At 35.0% G+C, this 22,905-nt stretch overlaps 1 protein-coding gene and 1 long non-coding RNA gene across 7 annotated transcripts in view; one reads left to right on the forward strand and one right to left on the reverse strand.

Annotated features, from left to right (window-relative positions):
- Window positions 1-6,027: 6,027 nt before the first annotated feature.
- LOC131534876 (uncharacterized) lies at window positions 6,028-9,421 on the reverse strand. Of its 3 annotated transcripts, XR_009269444.1 has the most exons (7): window positions 9,302-9,421; window positions 8,705-8,790; window positions 8,513-8,612; window positions 7,569-7,700; window positions 6,640-6,727; window positions 6,425-6,541; window positions 6,028-6,303 (listed from the first exon to the last, which is right to left on the reverse strand). It is a non-coding gene; the product is annotated as an uncharacterized LOC131534876 (long non-coding RNA). The 3 variants fall into 3 exon arrangements; XR_009269445.1 differs by having other exon boundaries at window positions 6,640-6,724; window positions 8,705-9,421; XR_009269443.1 differs by having other exon boundaries at window positions 8,705-9,421.
- Window positions 9,422-12,331: 2,910 nt separating this feature from the next.
- LOC131534873 (zinc finger protein 469) overlaps window positions 12,332-22,905 on the forward strand; it is a 281,478-nt gene continuing 270,904 nt past the window's right edge. Inside the window, exons 1-2 of one of the 4 annotated variants that reach the window (XM_058767980.1) lie at window positions 12,332-12,469; window positions 18,589-18,733. The gene's annotated coding sequence lies outside the window, so the exon portion shown is untranslated. Of the gene's footprint in view, window positions 12,470-12,522; window positions 12,666-18,588; window positions 18,734-22,905 lie in introns of those variants that run through there. The other 3 variants (XM_058767981.1, XM_058767979.1, XM_058767982.1) reach the window with 3 other exon arrangements.

Below are 22,905 nucleotides of genomic sequence, written 5' to 3' on the forward strand. Positions count from 1 at the left end.
ATGAGACCAAATTCCAACACCAAAACTCCAGAAACTCATAAACTCGATGCCCGGATGTCTTCAAACTGTTTTGAAAAGAAGAGGAGATGCTACACCATGGTAAACATGCCCCCGTCCCAACTATTTTGAGACCTGTAGCAAGCATCAAACGTTATCTATGTTCTGATGTGAATAAAATATTGGCTCATGTGATTTGAAAGTCTTTTAGTTTTCATTTTATTCAAATTTAAAAAGCGTCCCAACATTTCCGCAATTTGGGTTGTAATGAAATAAATGCTTTGCATGTTTTGCATAAACCCTGTTACATTCAAAATATTGCAGAGTTCAATGAAGTCATTATTCTTGTGCTTTGTGCAATAAGAACAATATTTTCCAGCAAAAAGTTGATCACTATGATTTTTTTTTTTTTTTTCACAACAGAGTTGAATGTTTGAACTCGACGGGTCCAATATAAGCCTAACCAAAATGAACCACAGATGTAAAAGAAACCTACCTCTGTTTAAACCATGAGGTCAGAAATGATGCCAAACTCTCAAATACAGTGTCAAGAACATTTTTAAACTAAAATAGCACAAGATAACAGGGTTGAACAGTTTTTTTTTTTTTTAAATAAAATATTGAAAAATACTTTTCAAAATGCAGATTAGTGGTCAACAAAAATGAGTTTATTAGTTGATTCTTAAATTATTACCCCAAATAAAAAATGTGATAATAGCTTTACAAAGCAAAAGCCAAGAACATTTTTATACTGTCACAACATAACGGTTCATATATATGAAAAAAAAACTGTTGAATTTGGAGGGTTTTTATGTAACAGTGATTAATGTGATTGTTCAAATTAGTTGATATTTAAAGAAAAATAACATTTTAAATTAAAATGAAAAAAACTTTTATCTTAACACTTATTTTGCTCTACAGTCAAAACAAAAATGATTACATTCTCTATCCTAGTAAGTTATGGAGATACTTGGCATAAAAGTTTAGTTTCCTGACAACGGCCCATATACTGCACAGTATTCAAAGCAGATCTGTTCCAAACAAAGCCATTATGCACACACATTATTGCAAATTAAGTGTCGGTGTTGATTTAGTCTTGAGCCACTGAACAGTCATCACATGCATTGTGGTTTAATGATTGCAAGCTAATGAGTGGGAGTGATTAGAAGCAAGCGGCAATGCATTCGGTTGCTATGTTTGTTTTATATTTATGTGATTTGCTTCAGTTGACCAGAACACCATAGTCGGAGTCATGAGACTCATGTTTTGGTTTGTTAGATCACCACATATTCTCTCTAGAGCCCCCCAAAACTCCTACTCTGACTCCCTCGTCTCTAATGGGATCGAGTCAACCTCTCCCCCGTTCCGAACAAACACGGATGGAATATCCCAGATTCTAACAGTCTGGACTTTAAGGCCTCCGGCCAGGCACCACTGGGCCTTTTGTTATGGCAATGGTACGAGTTGCTAACTCATCCTCTCCTGCTGCTGTGGGTTTTCGTCAGATTATTCATATCAATAGGGCAGGGGCGAGGACAATAATAAAAAAAGTGTTTTGTTGAGTTTTCCCACGCATGCTGTAACATAATGGTGTATTTTGGATCGCGTGCAGAAAGCGTCCCGTACAATCGCTGATAAAACATCTCTCTATTTCCTTTTGTTTACTTTTAGTCTCAAAGTCTCCTATTACCCGTCTTCTGTACGCCATCCATCCGTCTCTCTTAAGGAATCTATCGCTTTCTTCATCTTTTTCCTCTGATTTCTGGTTCTCTCACTTGTTCTCATCCTCCCACTCTTTTCTCGGGTTGTGTCTGGTGTGTGTGTTTTTTGTTTTGTTTTTTTGGCTTTCCTCCTCCTTTGCTACCAGTCTGTATTGGTTTTGTCAGAATTTGGGCTGCGGTGTCCCTGTAGCCCTTCTAAAATCCAACTCTGACTCCCTTTTCTCTAATAGAACGTAGTTGGCCTCTCCCCCATTTCAGAAGATAGATGAAATGGCCTAGAATATAATGTTCTGGAGACTTTAGATTTTAAAACCCAGACTGAGGGCCACTGGGACTGTCTTTTGGGGTGAAAAGACAGATTTGGTTGTCACTTTGCTTTCATGTAACCATAATATCTTTATGTATTAGATAACATGTGTTTATGTATTTAAGAAAATGTCTTACAGTTTTAAGGTTACAGTTGCTGTTTTTAATTAAATCATATCAGTTTGTTTTCTTATATAATTCAGGACAATCATCAGTGGAGGATATGGGCTGAGGGTGAATTTTTAATAGTTTCTCTTCGATTTCAGCCGATGTTGCCATTTTTACCCCATCTTTTGACAAAAAATCCTCTTGTCTCTAATCAAAATTTCTTGTAATACTATTTTAATTGGTAATCATTTACAAAGTGTCCTCAATATCACTTTCCACCCTGTTATTCCACTTATTATTTATAACAAAAGCCAGGTCCTTAGTGACATCATCACCCAGACCAGGATGTGACATCATTGTTAATGGGAAAACAACAGCACTAACTTTAGGGAGTTTTAGCATTTGATTTATGCTATATAGCGTAATGAAATTACTCTTTGTCTCACTCCTAAACCTTCCACACTGATAAAATTACAGTAATTTGCCAAGTCAAGTCACCTTATATAGTGCTTCATAAAATACAGATTATGTCAAAGTAGCTTTAAAGTGTTAAACATGAAAATAATGTTTCAGTGATGCAAAATTCAATTCTGCTGTAAAGCAGCTCTAAAAAGAGGACAACAGGAGTCAATTATTCAGTTAAAGTCAGTTCATTGTTGTTTCAGTTTAAAAACTGTCTAAAGTTAATCAATTATGGATTGAGTTCAATTCATCTATAAAGCAGCTCTGGGGAAAACAGTAATATCATCATCCAGCTCAGTTCAGTTCTCATATCATGTTTTCCATCCTGTTACAATCCTTTATGAACATTTCATTTACAAACATTACAATTTATTTCCATTCTGTTATTGTCCATCCTGATAGGAATCCTGTAGATTTTTTTCCATCCTGTTATTTATTTTTTTTTAATTTTATTTCCACCCTGTTACGTTCCATCCTGTTTGGAATTATTTTAGTTTCCTTTTTATTTCCATCCTGTTATTTTACATCCTGATAGGAATCCTATAAAAAATTTTTATTTCCATCCTGTTACTTTTCTATCCTGTTAGGAATCCTGTTGATTTTTTTTCATGCTGTTTTCCTTTCAGGAATTCTGTTAATTTCTTTTATTTCTTATCATGTTAATGATTGTTAATTTCATTGTTTCCATCCTGTTATGAATCCTGTTAAAGTTTTACATCGTCTAGCCTAGTGGGCAGTGCGCCTCCATATAATGCAGTTGCATTTTGGGCGTCCTGAGTTTGAAACCCGGCTCGAGGACCTTTCCTGATCCTGTCCCCCTCTCTCTCCCCCACTTCACTTCCTGTCTGCTCTACACTATCCTGTTGTAATAAAGGTAAAATGCCAAAAATAAATCTTTAAAAAATCATTTTTAACATCATTTTTTTTTTTTTTTATAATTGTAACACATTTATATAATTATAATTGTATAAATATATAATTGTAATAATTATAGCACATTTATTTTTTAAATGTTACAGCGATTAAAGGTAAACCATGAATAGACAACATGTACTGTAGTATTATCTTTGTTGGCCTGACCTTCATGTCCTCTCTGAAATTTTCTTTTTAGGTTTTATCTAAGGCAGAGAAACTATGTTTTCCAAGTCAAAACATGAAAGCGGTCCGTCTCCAAGATATTAAATCAGCACTTGTTGATCTGATAACTAAGTGCGAGACGGTCGAGCAGCCTGGCCAGCATACAGCAAACAGGAGACAAGGTCAGATTTTATGACCCTAATGTTGCGCAGTGGCGTATTTTATGTTTCTGACTCCATGGGTTCAAGTTCTGTGTATGATCATTCGAGTGAGCTCATGCTTTTGTGTGTGGACTCATGCCTGATGTGAATTTACAGGTTTCTTTTATTTACAGGACCTTCTGAGCAGAACGCAAATTTACGTGCTCGCAACCATGACCTACATGAGTGATTTCTCAACCCATTTATCACATTAACTTCTAATAGGATTAGAGCATGTTAAAAACTGATTAACGGTCAAAAATTATTATGTTGGCCCATTACATCATTTAAGACACCGAGCAACACTCCCAAATGTCCTGAAAGACGCCGCTGATATTTATCCAATTCTTTTTTTCTGCAAAATGACATAAAATTCTACTACTTAATAATGAGAGTAAAATGAAATTTAATGTGTACTATGGTTACATATCATCGAAAAACCTTTCCAACATGGAAAAGCCTTGCCTACTATGACAAACTACAAACTGATAGTAATTTTATTACTAATTTTCAATTTTATGTTATGACACTTTATCTAAAGTGACTTACAGTACACTCGTGATAGGTACAGTTTGCTGGGTATGTCTTTTTTAAGGCACAAATTTAATAAATCATATATCAACTTCTTTGGGGTTTGAGCGAGTTAAGTAAAAATGTTTTAATTTTAATTTTTTCTCATTTTTTCAAAGCTTAACATTTGTGTGGTTTTGGTTTGTTTGATTTGGTGGCAAATTATTCAACAAAAAAATAATAAAATGAAAGAAAGAAAGAAAGAAAGAAAAATTAATCAGTTGGCAATTTATTGGCCAGAAAAAAAATTATAATCATAACTCCTCATATTAAAATGTGTATAAGAGACATACTGATTTCACTATCAAGGCCAAAAGCTTCTTAATCTGATGATATTGGTGTTTTGTATTAGCATAAAATACCATTATTCGTGTAATTTTTCTATTATGTTACTGTTACTGTACCCATGGCTGTTGCTGGACTTTGTGTAATTGTAATCTAATTGTATCTAAATCAATTAAAACACCAATTTATTTGGCACAGGTAATATCTATTTTAGGGCCCCCATATAGTGGCCCTAAAAAGGGGGTCTTTATTTTACTTTAAAGGTGCAATAAGCAATTTTTGAAAAACGCTTTTGACCACTGCTCGGACTGAGTCCCATAACACATTTGTAGCCAATCAGCAGTAAGGGGCGTGTCTTGTAATAACAGAGAGAAGAGAGCGCTCAGCAGATAGAGAGAGAGATGGCTGATAAAAAATAGGAAAATATCAGAGAAACAAGACATTAAAAAGAATGGTTACAATCAGGTAGGACCCACATAAATATTGGAGCAGCTTTCAAACTCAAGGAGCAGGAAGGGCTCGAATCGGACGCCGAGGTTGCGTTGTTTCTTCATGATAGTTGAGTAACGTTGATTTTGCTTCGTTTCACACAACTTATCCCTGTTGGCTTTTGTTTGAATATGCTTGTGTGTCATCTTCGCTTGTTTCCGCGATCGTCGTTGCCATGGTTGCGTAAGTAGGTGTTGGGGGGAGATTTCAAAATAAGGGTGAGGTCCTGTTGGGGTATGGGGGAGTTTGTTTTGGTGCTTTGAAATATCGCTTAGTGCACCTTTAAGTGGCAAAACAATTTGACTAAAACCAAAAGGAAATGCAAGTTTTAGTAGGTTTTAGTTTTTTTAAAACGTTTTTGCCTACACAAATCAGATTAAGCATTCAAAAACATATTTTGCTTTAATATTTTGCTTTGTGTTAATTTTGGATTACTACACAGTAAAAACGCAGTGTCAGTTTAACACTTAAAGTTTCAATTTTAACACTACTAAAGATCATATATGGTCCCAATCTGTCTAGTGTTAAAAGTACACCATTCATAGTGTTGAATTTTTAGTGTTAATGTAGCACCTTACAGTGTAGAAAAATTACACTCCGAGTGTGAATTGTTACACCTGCAATTGTTGTTCAAATTTTACACTCTGGGGTATTTAACACCCCTGGTGTTGTTTTAATCCTTTAAGTGTTAATAATAAAGTATTCTTTTCAGTGCAAAAATAAAAATGCTATTGTATGGTGTTAATGTACAAGATTAGACATAAAATCAAGAGTCTTCAGACAGATGTACAAATTTTAACAAATGGGCAAAGTGGCAACTTTAAAGCATATACCAGATGTGTAGAGGTTAATTAGTCAGTCACATTCATTAAGTGTTGCACGGAACCATAACATAGTTAATAAAACACATAAAATCATCAAATTTACCTAGACATTAACAAATATGACAGGTAGCTTTGAACAAGACTGCAGCAAGATACTTGTCGACAGTTGTGTAGCATCCATGAATGCTGTTCCTCGTTGTCCCATCAGCGAGCAGGTATGGCTGTGTGGTCTCTTCTATGCAATCAAGGTGTTCTTATTAGTGCCTGCAGATCAAAGACAAAAATAACAATTAAGGTCAGCTCTCCAATTGATTTTATTTTTTATTAGTCTTTCATATACAACACATCTGGCAATATTTTGAGGCAGAGTGTGACAGAAATGTACCTTTTTGAAGATATTTTTCAGCTTGATAGGAGGACATTTCTCCAGGTCCCTTGCAGCCTTGTGGTGATGGTGGAATCAAATGAAGGAGACAAATTGATGCAATATCACTGTCCCATTCTAAATAACAGATATGACAACTTCAGCAAAAAATGCATGAACACAGAATATAGATAATAAATGAATATAAATAATCTTATTCTGAAATATAGTCTAACCTTAATCATTGGTTTCATCCTCCTTTACAGCTGATTCCGAGGTCAATCGTGTCCTTGAAGGTCTTGGGAAAAGCCAGGAACTTGGCTTCTTGGGAAAAAAATAAATAAAATAATGACAATATCTCTCTCAGGAACCATTCTGCTAAACTTATTGTGTAGTCACACAGTGGCTCTGTTCACACCTGGCATTAGCATGCATCTTGGGTGATGCACAAGTGAACAAAACACAAGACACATATGGCCACATTCTTTTATTACAGGGTTAGTTCAGAAATGAAAATTCCATAGTTTACTCAACCAAGACTTTCGTTATCTTTGAAACACAACGGAAGATATTTTAATAGAATATAAGATTCCTGTCCCTTGATTGACGGTCCACACAACTACCACTTTGATAATTCATAAACTTCATAAAGAGATCTAATCCATACGCATCACGTGGTTTAGTCCAAATTTTCTGTTTATGATCCCTGATCAATGTTTAAATGTGAAAAAAAAAAAATCATTCAATCTGTTCATTGTATAAAGCGATCGTGTCTCTTCAGAAAATTGTGACTAAACCGCTCGATTCATTTGGATTACTTTTATGATCTCTTTATGAACTTCTTGAAGCATCCAAGTGGTGGTTATGTAGACTGTCTATGGAAGGACAGTAATCTCTCAGGTTTCATTTAAAATATCTTCATTTGTGTTTTGAAAATGAATGAAAGTCTTGCAGGTTTGGAATGACAGAGAGTGAAAAATGACGACAAGTTTTCATTTTTGGGCTTTATGTGTTTTGATATCTTAAATTAATAATTAGTAAATTCCAGGTGTGAGCATAAGCAGATATTGTGTGGCTGCCCAGTTAAATTTTAATTTTTCATATTCGTTTGTGTGTTTAAAATTTTTACTGTACACATAATAACATATAAATGACACAGACTCACAATTCTGGCTTCATCTTCAGCATTCTGCTCCTTTCTTGAAGGGCTTCCATCACTGACGCTCATCAGACTCCAGGTTTGCAATCTTATGAGAGGAGCTTCCTTCACTTGACACTGCAGAAGTCTGGGCCAATTCTATTGAAAAAGAATAACAAAAATAAAAAAAACACTTATTTCAGTAATTTAAGTTACATTAGGACTGTAAATATGGTAAAATAATTACGATTACCCCTAATTTTGAGTATGCTGAGAGCTGTCTATAATACGGGTGTCAAATCATAAACTTATTTTTATTTACATTCTTAATTCTAGGGTCAATTAAACGACTGTTAAAGTTAATAGACATAAAACCTTGTGCAATATTCACATGGAGGCATTCCTGAAACAATTTAAGAATTTATTTAATCTGATTATTAAACACATTTATATAATTTTAATGAGTAACATGAGTAATAAAAGGCATCTTAAAATGAACAGTGTACTACATTAGAATAAATTAACACATTTAGAATTTATCTTACTATTAATTTATTATTTATAATGTGAAAAGAAAATACAGATAGATTCAGACATATCTTTCTAAATTAAAACTTAACTTTGTACATCTGGAAATATTTAGGACATTGTTTACCCAAAATAGCATGCCATATGAATTGATAAAGACTGGTTTCAAGCATGCTCTGCCCATGGGCACTGAAGGAAATTGAAAGACTGACGGATTTAAGTTTTTAAACGCGCTCTAATTTCACAGTTTTGCATTAGATAACGCCAATTAAATGACTGGTAAATGTCCCGCGTTACACAGCTCCGTCTGCAGAAAGACGCGACGCGACACTTCAACACAGTTATGCGTCACAAAAACGAAATTGTTAGCGCGTAAATGTTTAACAGTCCCACTATTACCGTTTCAAAGCACTCAATGCTTTCAAAAACAAATATAAATTTACCATTTGATGAATTCTCTCCTCTGAGTAGAAAACCGCCCGAATGTGTCTGCTTCAGACTCGTAGTAAAACCAGGCCTCGGCGGGAATGAAGGCCAGAGGATCTGTCAACGAACCAAAATGAAAGAAGCTAAAAGTATATATATAACATAAATTGTAAACACATTCCAAAAATTATTTTACAAGTAAAAATCACCTTATTTCAGGAAATCGAACCCGCATTAGAAACTTTCACGCAGGTTACGTTGCATCTCTACACCTCACGAATTTAACCCTGTAAACCTGACAAAAACACTCGCAGTTAGTAATTTCCAGGGGTGTGGACTCGAGTCACATGACTCGAGACTTGACTCGGACTCCAGTCCCAAATTTGATGACTTGCGACTCGACTCGACATAATTAAAGAAGACTTGAGACTCGACTTAGACTTTGACAGCAATGACTCGAGACTTGACTTGGACTTGAGCCCTGTGACTCGGAAAGACTTGATCAGATCAGCGTCGTTATCACTCTAGACGGGTGCAGCGTGCTTGCGCTTGACTGGCAGTAAGCCAGAGACTGCGTTCAGGGAGCGCTTGATATACAGTATATGCTAGTATAAATTAATGGTGTAATAGCATAACAGAGATACGAAAAAAAAAAGTAGTAGCTATCTCCGCTCGTGAAAAGCGCTGCCCTGCCCGCTTGATCGCCGCCCAGCAGACACACGGAGCGGGCAGGAGAAAGGAGATCACTGGTGCTCGCCTCATCATCACCGTGACCGCTGCTGTGAAATGCTAAACATATTCCTCACTTCTTCTGTTTGTCCGACGCCGAGGTGGACCATGAGTGACAGATCCGCATCCCGCCACGACCCCTCGCAGTTCTACCAACTCGATGTGCTTTAATTTTCATTTTAATTGGTAAACACCTCTCTGAGACCCTTTTTTTTTTTTTTTTTTTTGTCAGATCTCCACTGGTTTTGTTCAATCAGTTGCATATTTTAATTGCATGTGCATTTTATTTTATTTAAACCTCAGTTACGTTTGAAGTTAATCCATAATCAAGATTTAAATCTGAGTTTAAAGTTATGGTGCAAATATTACTTAAATCCAGGATCAAAATGATGGGTTAGAATGTAAACCTGCTTATTTTTAAAGGTTTAACGTTTGGTGCAAAATAATTATTAGATAAACCTTGATTTAAGCTAGATTTAAAATTAATTATTGCAAAAAAAATTAGCTATAATTTGAAGAAAAAAAACAAAGGAGCAATTGGCCTAATGATCATTTTAAAATATAATTTGAAGAAGTGTTCTTTCCCAAAATGATTTGTGAATTGTAGTCTATATATAACTCGGTGTTTCCCCTACCATTATTTTAGGGGGGCAGTCCGCCAGACCACAAAAGTCATTATTCAATGTTACCTTCCCTCTAGAACAGGTCTATACCTTGTTCTTTTATTAAACAAACTAAATAGCCTTATGTTATTTATCTTATTTGCACGACGGCATGTCATTTCTGTCTCTACGTTACATGGTCGCGCTCTGTACCGCGCGCACAGCGAAGTTCCGCCCCGGTTCGCGCACACACACACACACACACACAAACGTAAGCGCACACAGAAGTGAGCATACTCCCACTCCTATTTGTAAATATTAAGCAGCAAAACGATTATTTAAATATGACTTCTGTGTGTCTCTGTGTTAATGTATGGCGCAGACGCGCGGGTTTGTTCACTACTCATACAGAAGCGCGCGTGACGCTTGCGGTGATATTAACATCTGCCGCCTCACTAAATGAGGACATAAATACACGAACAATATCTCCAGAACTGCTCTGAGAGTCACTTCATAAGCATTTGACCGTTTCATTTGAGAAAAACTATCCTCATATCATATACACACAGAAATGTAAAGGTATTCACGGCAACCCGTCAAAATAAAAGTTCGGTTTCACTTGAAGACATTGGGCAGAACGTAATAGACTACTACTATTAAAACCTTATCTTTAAGGAATAATCATACAATGTCTTCAATGTTATTATCAATATTAGATCCCCTTTATTTTCCAAAAAAATAAGATTTGTTTAATTTTTATTCATTAAAATATAAATTAAAGGAATGTTTTTATGTCGGGAAAAAAACGGAACAAACTGGTTGCAGTTATTTCTTCTAGTTCTTTCAAAGCGGTTCTTTCTGAGTTTCTGCTCACATGTTTCATCGAGGTTCCAAATAATGGCTCATTGGCTTAGATATAACAAACACCTAGCATATATTCTTCTTATGCACACATGCAAAGTATTTCTAAAAAAAGTATTTCATAATTTCTATGAAATTATGTTATCTTTGATACTCTGTTACTAATAAAATAGACACTGCTTGTCCTATTTTGGCACAATCCCTAAATTGAACTTGAGTAGTTTTACTAAGGGCACCCATCTCACATGAAATTAAACTATGTAAAAACATATTCTACCCGACTTCCTGATATAAATTACTATAAATTTGATATGGGAATTAATACTGAGACACTAATTTGGGCAAAGAGCACTAATGACTTGTTTAAGACTTGAAGCTAAAAGTTGAGGACTTGCAACTCGACTTGGACTTGCCTATTTTGACTCGAGACTTGACTTGGGACTTGTCTGTCTTGACTCGGGACTTGACTTGGGACTTGACTTGGGACTTGACTTGGGACTTGAATGCAAAGACTCGTGACTTACTTGTGACTTGCAAAACAATGACTTGGTCCCACCTCTGGTAATTTCTAAATGTGTTCACCACCAATCAAATTTTGAGTAACATTATCAACAAAAAGTATTTCTCCCGTGTAAATTTATAAAGAGAAAAGCAATCCAACTTACCATCTGAACACTGAACAAGAGTACTGTTTAACACTGTAGATTGTTAATTCAACTCTCTGGGAATTAATAACTTTTAACACTGCAAATATTACACTGCTGATTTTACTGTGTATGGCAAGTTGTTTGCACTATTCTGACAAGTGTCCAAATAGCTTTTTTCTTAATTTTTTGAACAGTTCATCTACTGTTTTATCATTTTAAACGAACAAATGTGTGTATTTCTTCTATTTCTCTTTTAAAATAGGGTAGAGTGGGGAAAACAAGTCTGTGGGGTAAAACGCCCCCCGGGGTAATGGGCAATTACTGTAGTTATTCTGTTCTGAACATAAAATCCTTTGTTTTTCCATCAAATGTATTCTAAATAGTTGGTTGACTAAAAATATTTGGACTTTATATTTAAAAATTACCTAAAGTTAGCATCAGGTAGCTAATTAGCTAGCCAGTTATCATCAGCTAACTTTTTCTTTCTTTCAAATAGGCTATTATAATTTTGTAATTCATAATTATTGATTATATTCTTTTTTAATTTTAAGCTAAAGCTGCCTGTACTCTGATTTTGCTGTAAATGTTTAAAGCAAATTGCTTTGTCAGACTGGGGGGCATTTTGCCCCATAAGTGGGGTAAAACGCCCCCTTGGCACAAATTAAATTTTTGTTAAAAATCTAATAACATGAAAACTCTGGACATTTTTCTTACTTGGTTTATAATTTATGCCATATTGTCACTAAAACTATGCTAACTTTTCTGAACCACACATTTAACTATTGTTTCACTGAAAAAACTTGCACAATCCTTAAGGGGGGCGTTTTCCCCCATATGCAACAGTTTGGTATTCTATTAAATGCAGTGATTTTCATACGTTTTGAGGCCAGTGTTTCATAATAATACATTATTCGTTCGGACTGAGGCTTGATTGTGTGCTGAAGCGTGCAGCTGTGGTCAGGTAGAGGTTAATGGTTCTGCGCTCTGGCGGCGGGGCAGGCGCGGAGCTGCGGCGCTCTTGACGCGGGGATGGAGAGCTCAGAGATGCGCTGCTGCTCCGACAGGATCCCGCGGCCGAGGCCGACCTTTCCCTGCTGCTTTCTCCGCTCTTCTGCGCCGAAACTTTAAATCACGGGTGAGTCCGCTGCTTCTTCCGACATATACTCAGCGCGTGACGCCTCCGGTGAGAAGTCCCAGTAACGTAAAGCGCGTGCGGATGTCACGCGTAGTCTATATGATCATCTGACAGGTTCAATGAACAGCATCCAGCGCCTGACAGTTTGATTACTAGTCCTCTAGGAGCTCAGTAAGTTATGCAAGAGTGAAGATGAGTAAGTTAAACTTCTATTAAACGCTCAGTCATTTGTTAGCTTCTCAACACACTGATTTTGCTGCATATGTAGAGCAACTTTACAAAATTAACATGGTAACCCGTCATTTACTGCAGTTGTTACTCAGATTACTTGGTTTTAGCCATCAGTTGTCATTTAATAATGAAAATAAATTGGCAAAAGTATTCTGAAACCTTAATCCCATATTCATTTATAATGGTTTTACAATGGTAGCAATACTTGATAACTGTTTTTGGACGGTTACGGTTATACAGTGTTTGCAAAAGAATGTCAACACACTAAAGACTCCATGAAATCACTTTGAAATCACTTAATTTCCTTTCATATTCATCAATAGAGTGCTATCAATAGCGATACTTCAATAGCCAATTCATTTTCATTATTAAATGACTTAAATGAATACTTTTTGTTGTTATTATTGTTAATAATAAATAAATAATTCATGACGACATTTAGTAATAATATTTATATTAATTATTATCGTTGTTGTTGTTATTATAGACAATAATAAAAATAATGACACATTTTATTATTGCATTGATTATATAATAATAACAAAATAATTATTATTATTTTGTTGTTATTATTGTTAATAATAATAAAGATGCAATTATTATAATGTGAATTATTATTATACAGACATAATAAGTATAATTCATATCAAGAACATATTATTATATAGATTGAATAATAGTTATTGTTGCTATTATTGTAAATAATAATAATAATAATTATTATTATTATAGTAACAGTTATATAGACTATAATAATAACAATAATGACACATATATAATTGTTGTTATTATTGTTAATAATAATAATAATAATAATACATAATAATACAACAATAATAATAATACATAATTATTATTCATGTAATTATTCATGTATTATTATTATTATTATGCAATTGACCTAATCAAATAAAAATTATAGTAAACATAAAACAATTGATTTAAGGTTCTTTATAAGTATAGGGGGGAAAAACATTTCAATTTTATCTCAAAATATCCATATATACTCAAATATAAGAATTCTGTGAGTATAATGAGATTGAGAGACATTTGCATTTCTTTAAGAGAGTGGGCGGAGCTCTTTCCTCGTGATTTGCATTTTTTATCTTCAGGATTCATGGGTAATGTAGTTCTTCAGAAGAAATTGCACTGTTTAACACAATTTTAAATATTAAGTTGAACTAATGCAACTTAATGTTGAACTAAATGTAAATGTAAATGTAAAAAACTAAACTATTGCTGATGGCTTCAACATAAGCTTACATCATAAGCTGATAACCTCTGAGCTTATGGCAGATTTGTTTTTAAAGCAAAAAACAATGCTCCTATAAAGAAATGAACAGGATTTTTCACTTGCAGTACTTGTTGTGCTCTATTGGTCCTGTGGGAAGTGGCTGGTATTTATTCATTTTGAAAGTGTTTTATTGCTTTTTCTCCATGGAACAAACTGTCAAGTGTGTTATACACATGCGGCCTGCATGTGTATAAAATAGTTTCCCCTAACAAAGTACACAGCATCAACAGTTAATTAACATCCCTTAATAAGCATCATTTAATGTTTTAAAAGCACAGCCAAACCATCAGGTCTGGATGTGGGGGTGGATGAAAGCTGGAGTGATGGAGATCCATGGGATGCTGAGAAACTGAACCAGACCTAAATAAACGCCGAGCGATTGGGACTTTCCCAAACCTGCACCGAACACAATGTCCTGTAGTTACCCATGTTTACCAGACCACATCTCCTCATGCAGATCCATAACTGCCAAGATTATAGATATACATCAGATCAAGATGCATCTGCAAAAAAGCTTTTCTCAGACCTTTTTTGTAATTAGCTTTAAGCAGCTGCTCTCGAGATTTTCCCAGACCGGCCCTGAACCTCAGAAGTCTCAGCATGTCCTGTAGTTAACACTTGAATCCTAACCAAAAGCATGTGCGATGTGTTGTGACTCACTCCACTCATTAACTAAATTGTTTGGGTAGGAATTGTTCAGATCAGCTGAACTAAAAAAAATAGCTTATTTATCTTCATTGAAATGGAATAAATCTGAAGATGTGGGGTGTGTTGAGCAATGATCATACAGTTACAACCGACTGATGAAAGATGAGCACAATAATGGGCTTCGATGGAGGTCTTATTCATAAGTCACAACAGACTTTCACTGCCTTCAGTAAGATTTTTCTTTTTTTTTAAAGAAATTAAAACTTGTATTCAGAAAGGATGCATTCAATTGATCAAAAGCAACACTTTTGATGATGTATATAATTTCTTTCACATAAATGCTGAACTTTTTATTCATAATCTGGGAAAAAATCTATTAATGTATCACAATTTCCAAAAAATATTATTAATCGGCACAACTGTTTTCAACATTGACAATATTACTAAATGATTCTTGAGCAGCAAACTGGCAAATTAGAATGATTTCTAAAGAATCATGTGATACTGAAGACTGGAGTGATGTTGCTGAAAATTCAGCTTTTCATCACAGGAATAAATTACATTTTATAATAGGAAACAGCTATTTTATGTAAATATTTCACAGTATTACTGTATTTTTAATCAAATAAATTTGTGCACATAAGAGGCTTATTTCAAAAACATTAAAAAATTTACAGACTCCAAACTTTTTATGGTAGTGTATGTGGTTGTCATGGAATTATTTGAGGGCATAAATTAAAAAATGTCAAGAGTGATACAATTGTCCTAATAAAGAACAAAAAAATAAAAATAAAATAAAAATAATTACATTTTAAATAATTTTATTACATTTTAAAATAAAATAAAATAAAATAAATACAAAAAAATTATATATAAATATTATATTATATATTATTATGTTATATAATATTATATATATAGAAAACAGATGCATAATGACATTTTTTGTAAATAGCATTAATCAGTAATAATTCATGCCATAAATAAAAATTGTTGTGTACACTTTAAGATGTGTAAGAGAAATATATTACTGATAGTTAGACTTATTAAATTTTAACTTTAGTTGAAAATAGTATACAAGTTTTTTTCAAAACCATATTAAACTAAGATGAATAGAAAGATAACATTTGAGTAAACTTGGCACATGTACTGGAGACTACATTTTTAATCGCAGACACTCTTGTTTGTCCCACTAATGTTTTGATTCATAAATTCATAAAATAACAAATGATCAGACACACGATGCTTTCCAAATGTCAAAAATAGCTCCATTCCCTGAACTTGTACTGGCCTTTCCGCAACAGCTCAGAAAGAGATAAAACTCAAGCCAACATTAATACAATTCATTTCAAAGCAAATAATCACCAAATCCACCCAAGGTGAGTGTGAACGTGGCGGTTTCTGTTTTGTCTCAGCAAGGCGTCAAGAAGTTCATAGCTATTTAATGCAAATCACAGAGATTTAAAGAGCTGAACTGTACAGTATGTTGCATGCAACGCCAAGGTCACAGGTTTGATTCCCAGGGAACTCATTGCTTTTTGCTTTGGATAAAAGCGAATGCCAAATGCGTAAATGTAAATGAGGAACACTACCAGGTTTGATAGAGGTTCAGCAGCGGTGCCTTCAAATCACTGTATAAAACTGCACTTAAATGGCTCATTTGCAGAAAACACTGAAGAGCTTTGGCTCTCTGCGACTTATGGAACTGAAGGAAAGCTGGGATGTGATCATTCGCCAGCCTGCTGCGGTTTATTGATATAGCAACGGTCAGGTTAACACATCAGGGTTACTTAGGGAAGAGTTCTGCTGAATTACTCTTGATCGTTTCTGAAGGTCACGCTCTTAACAGCTCTATTGTTTTCTGATTGTCAATGTGTCAATATCGATAAAAAGCAAACTGGGAATGAATAACAGCAAACATGAGAGCCAAACCAGTGGAAAGGAGACAATGAAATCTGTCAGCCTCCGCAAAACCAAAAAGAACATAAAAGCACAGAAGGACAAGAGATATGAAATATTAGACAATAAATTAACGGATTACTGTCAGACTATTGAACCCGTCTGTTCTGACTGGATCTGGAGAATATGTGACCCTGGACCACAAAACCAGTCTTAAGTCACTGGGGTATATTTATAGCAATAGCCTAAACATACATTGTATGGGTCAAAATTATCGATTTTTCTTTTATGCCAAAAATCATTGGGAAATTAAGTAAAGATCATGTTCCATGAAGATATTTTGTAAATTTCCTACCGTAAATATATCAAAACTTAATTTTTGATTAGTAATATGCATTGCTAAGAATTTCATTTGGACAACTTTAAAGGCGATTTTCTCAATGATTAGATTTTTTTGCACCCGCAAATTCCATATTTTCAAATAGTTGTATATTGTCCGATCCTAACAAACCATATATCAATGGAAAGCTTATTTATTCAGCTTTCATATGATGCATACATCTCAATTTTGAAAAATTGACCCTTATGATTGGTTTTGTGGTCCAGGGTCACATATAGTTTTTAGAATGTCTAAAGCAACCACCACTAAAGCTATAAAAAACTAAATAATGATTTTTAAAAAGGAAGTGTTTATTTACAGTATTTATGTGTATGCATGTTTTTTTTTTTTTTTACATTTTTCTTAAATTGTACATATTACTAATTCATATTTTTTTAAAGACTTAATTTTTTTAAAGCATCTATTTAAAAAACAAACAAATTATTGTTTCATAATTTATTTTTTAAGTTTTAAAATATTTCAGCTATTTTCAGCTATTTTTTTTTAACAAAGTTTTTTTTTAACCCCCATTTTTAATTCTGAAATATCATACGTTTTTAGGGAGTCAACATTATTCAAATAATTTAGTATTTAATATTTCAAGACACTTATTGACCTGTGATCACACCATATGTCTTTGGCAGACAAAAAAAAAAATCAGTTTATATAATAATTTAAAATGTTAATAATAATATTAAGAATAAGTAAAATGATTTAAGGTTTTCTTTTTAAAAAGACTTATTAATAAAAGTTCAAATGATTTAAGAAAAATACCTTAAATCAAATGATTAAAGTTTTCTTTTTAACAAGTTTTTCTTTAAGACATCTGATTTTTGTTTTTACTTTAGTTTTCTTACATTTCAAAAACATGTTCATCATATACAAGCAGTATTTAAAGAGATTCACCTTCAGTTGGTCCTCAATAGCTTGCATAGTGTTTTTTTTCATACTGTGGAAGTCAATGGAGACCAGCAACTGAAGGTGAACTATCCCTTTAAGTCATCGGTCAGTTAATTTCGATCAGCATAAGCTCAGCCAAATAAACACCTGCAAAATGGACATTTTGGAAACTGTAACTCAACTGTCATCCGTACTTTTATTTAGTCAAGATCTGTGCAATGGAAATGTCGCAATATTAGGCAAAGTCTTGGCCTATTTTATAGCCTCTGAGAATACTAGAATGCCAAAACAGAATAATTTGATTATATATCAGTTGCTAAATGCTCTTTTTTGTCTGAGTGGGTCTTTGAGTATCATGTCTGTTTGGAATAACGTTCCTATTCCATGGGAAAAGTTCTCTTGTTTGTTAAATGCAAGACTAACGCTCATTTGAATTTATTTCTTTGAACTAAAAATTTATCTGAGCTTGGCAAAGCTGTGTTTAATTTTCTTTCCCCATATCTGTGTTATAGTTATAAATATGATCGTGCCAGATGTGGCAGAGGAATCATGCTTCACTTAAAATATTTCAGAATTTGGACTCTATAATGCCAAAATGCGCAATTGCCAGAAGTTCACGTTGGGGGAACAGCGTCTTTGACAATGTGTTTTGCTATGGCCTGGTGTGCTGTGATTAAATTATTATTAATGGAATGTCATGTAGGCAAAATATTTGTGATTTCTCTGACTGGCTTTTGGGCGCTTCTTACACGCTCTCATTTGTTACAGACAGACAGACACGCAGGGTCGTCCCCCCGAGGGTGTTGATCTGGGTCAGATCACTTATCGCTGATCTCTCCACGCCGCCTTTCCCAGCTTCGTTTCACTTATGCTGCCTGTAAGTGACTGCAACTGGGAGGGAGTTAATTAGCAGGTTGGTGCTTTGGTAATTGGCAGGCGTTTGTCTGTGTCTGGGAGACTTTAAATTGACATTATGTATTAAAACAGTTTTTGCATTTTCTGAAAAATATCTGGAGTTGTGTGGTTGGTTGCCAATACACTGCTAGTTGGTAAGTGTTTTTTAGTGATACTGTATATCTGGTTGCTAGGGTGATCTAAGTGTTTGCTAAGTGGCCCCAAAAGAGCCCATTCCCAAGTCTCGATGTGTTTTCTGGGGTCGCTTAAGCTCAAAGAGTTGATGGTAGCTATTGACTTCCATAGTATTTTTTCCATAATATGGAAGTCAGTGGCTACCGTCAACAGTTTTTTTACTAATACATTGCTTCTTCATTGCTTAAGTGTTTTTTTAAGTGAATTATGTGGTTGCTAGGGTGATATAAGTGGTTGCTAAGTGGCCCCACGTCAGAAGAGCCCATTCCCAAATCTCGATGTGTTTTCTGGGGTCGCTTAAGCCCAAAGACTTGACGGTAGCCATCGACTTCCATATTACGAAAAAAATACTATGGAAGTCAATGGCTACCATCAACTCTTGGATGGAAATTCTGTCATCAAGCATTCTTCATTGCTTAAGTGTTTTTTTTAAGTGAATTATGTGGTTGCTAGGGGGATCTAAGTGGTTGCTAAATGGCCCCAAGTCAAAAGAGCCCATCTCCAAGTCTCGATGTGTTTTCTGGGGTCGCTTAAACCCAAACAGTTGATGGTAGCCATTGACTTCCATAGTATTTTTTCCATAATATGGAAGTCAGTGGCTACCGTCAACAGCTTGCTTACTATCTTACATTGCTTTTTCATTGCTTAAAGGTGCCATAGAATGGAAAACTGTATTTACCTTGGCATAGTTGAATAATAAGAGTTCTGTACATGGAAATGACATACCGTGAGCCTCAAAGACCATTGTTTCCTCTTTCTTATGTAAATCTCTTGAATAAAAAAGACCACTGAAAAATAAGCGAATCAGAATATAACACCGACTGTGATGTAACAGTCGGGATCACTAATAGTTACGCCTCAATATTTGCATATACCCGCCCATGTTCAGCCGAAGCATAAGAAGTTCTGAGGACAACAGCGAAAATGGCAGATCATGGAAATAAATGTTATGTTCCAGGCTGTGCAGGTGTGAAGTGCAGGGATGGGTTGGTGTCTGTATTCAGAGAGGCACGGAAAGCAAATAATGCGTTCTAATAAAATAACGTGAGCCACTAAAGGGACATGCTTAGCTCCTTGCTAGCGGTAGCCTGTTACATTACAGTACATAAGATTTCACTTACCACATAAACAGAGTAAGGAGAGATGACTGAGGATGATGGCGAATGATTTACAGATCCTGAACACCACTGACAATCTAATCTTGTAAAATGTGTGGTAAGTACTGCCACTCCATAGTATAAACAGAGTTTGTGTGATCGCGATTCTCGAAAGCGAAAGTGAAAATAAAAAGCGATCGTGCATTTGAAAGCAGTTTCAGTGCCCCGCAATAGAGCTCACTGATGGCCGCAAATTATATACAGTATAATTACCCGATGATATAACTGCGAGAGAAAGTATTGAAATATATATTTTCCTCCCTGTGTTTCTTTCCTGCTGTGAGCTACTGAAATGAGCCGCACTGTGAAACAGCCAATCAGAGCAGAGCTCAACATTATTATTCATGACCCTTCCAAATAAGCCAATAACAGACCATTTCATTCTAGGGAGATGTCCTAGGGTTGTAAATGCACATGTACAACTGTTTCTGGAGAATTTTTGCCCTTACCTAAGCCACATACCTTCTATGTAGATATCAGAGAACAATTTAAAATATTGTATCAATGCATCCTTTAAATGTTTTTTAAAGTGAATTATGTGGTTGCTAGGGTGAAATAAGTGGTTGCTAAGTGGCCTCAAGTCAAAAGAGCCCATCTCCAAGTCTTGATGCGCTTTCTGGGGTCGCTTAAGCCCAAACAGTTACTAATACATAGCTTTTTTGGTTGTTTAAGTGTTTTGACTTAAATACTATTTTTTTTCCATACTAAAAGTATGAAAGTCAATGGCTACCATCAACGGTTTGGTTACCAATATGTTGCTAAAAAGTGTTTTTTAATAAATTATGTGGTTGCTAGGGTGATCTAAGTGGTTGCTTATCGCCCCCATCCCCATTTCTCAGTGTGTTTACTGGGGTCAATTACACCCAAAGTATATGCGATTTTCACACAAACGCTAGGGTATGCATATAGTGCACGTGACAAGTTTTGTCAACAGCAAAGTATGCGTGTAGTGTTTGCGCAAAGCCCAATTTTTCTAACCACCTGAACTCTCTATGCTCAGTTCACACATACACCTTGATTTTTTGGTGCAAATTAGTTCATCCACAAGGTGGCGACACTGAGGGTGCGTTTTTCAAACAACGGCGTAGCTTGCTGCTTCACAGTACAATACATGGTTGGAGAAACTATCTAGCTAGTCATGACTGTTTCCCAAGAATATGAAACTTTGTAGCACATCCGGCATTCAAACCACATTGGTTGGAAATTCTGTCATCATTTATTCACTCTCAAATCAAAACCTGTATGACTTACTTTCTTCTGTGGAACACAAAAGATGATATTTAAAAAAAATGCTTTTGTCCATACAATGAAAGTCAGTGGGGTCCAAAACAACACTAGTCCATTTCATTATATGGCCAAAACACTGAGTAAAGTTTTGTGTTCTGCAGAAGCATGAGGATGAGCAAATAATGACAGAATTTTCATGTTTGTATATGTTTGTCAAGGTAAACATTATCAGGACATGCTCTCTATTATGAAATCTCTATTAAAGAGATGTTTTCCACCAATATCTAGCAAAACGAATAGATGTTCAGATACTGGCTGCTTTTTTGGGTGGTTGTGGTGGTTCCTTGTACCAAGATGATAAAGTTGGTGATAAATTAAATGATTGTTTTGCTCTTGACAGTATTGATAAAGGCTGGCGAGAGAAGAAAAGATAGAGAAAGGGTGAACTTTATGTACTCGCCGAGCCAAAACGATGTCCCACTTGGGAGTCCTGACCTCATTTTCCTTAGTCTGGCTATATTTTGTTAAGTTGAGCTCATGAACCACTGCCAGACCCGTCTCATGTTTCTCATCATGTGTGAGGGCTTCTCCTCTTTCAATGAACTCTATCTCTAGTTACAAAAACTGTTTGGCATCTCACAACACTATAAATTACTGCAGACTGCTTCATTGGCAACAAAGATGGCACTTCTTGTTGTTTCTCAAGGAAATTTATGAGATTTCCACCAAAAGGGTGAAATTTTATGCTGTTTTATTTTACTTTTGTGTACTTTTGCCAGAATCTACCATAGGAGCCGTAACCTTTGTCCCATGACCTAAAAAAAAAAAAAAAAAACCTGTTGATGTTAGATTTGATTTATGATTTCTATTTGTTCTGGAAGTATCTTAATGTCATAAAAAGTATCAGTTTTGAAGGAAGTCTTTCCATTCAGTTCTATGGAATAGGAGGAAACACAGCTTAGCCCTTTGAACCCTGACTAATATGTCTTTAATATACTCCATACCACTTGCTAACTTGCAAATGCATTCCCCAGTGCCCTTGGACCGAGTCCAAATATGAAATCTGATCTAATCCATCTTCATGTGACCACTGTCAATTCATTCATTCTGAGCGTAATGCACCTCAAGGCATGTCGTGAAGAGGATTACATTTTACGCAAGGCTATAAATCATATGTAACACTGTCAATGGACTAAGCGCTGTATTTTTGTTCTTTTTGTATGACTGATTATGGAGTTTCTTGGCTCAAACACTTAGAAGTCCAATCAGGTCTAATTAGTATTTATGCTTATGTAAGAGAGCAAAGGAACATGAGCCAGAAGTCTAATCTGGGAAAACAGTCGGCTCACCTGTCCTGAGGCGTCAATAATCCCTCAAGCAATCAAGCCTAAACAAAAAGATTACTTACACTTTGTTATACGGATGTGCAGCCCACTATTAAAGCGGTTCAGTCAAAAATTTAATTCTGTCATCGTTTACTCAGCCTCATGTCATTCCAAACCCCTTTTTTTATTCATCTACGGATCATGGAAAGTAAAAATTGGAGTAACGTACTTGAAATCTTCCTTTGTGTTTTATTTGGCAAATCTTATTTGTGATAAATGAATATGCT

Source organism: Onychostoma macrolepis, chromosome 25, assembly GCF_012432095.1.
Source record: "Onychostoma macrolepis isolate SWU-2019 chromosome 25, ASM1243209v1, whole genome shotgun sequence".
Taxonomy (NCBI): Eukaryota; Metazoa; Chordata; class Actinopteri; order Cypriniformes; family Cyprinidae; genus Onychostoma; species Onychostoma macrolepis.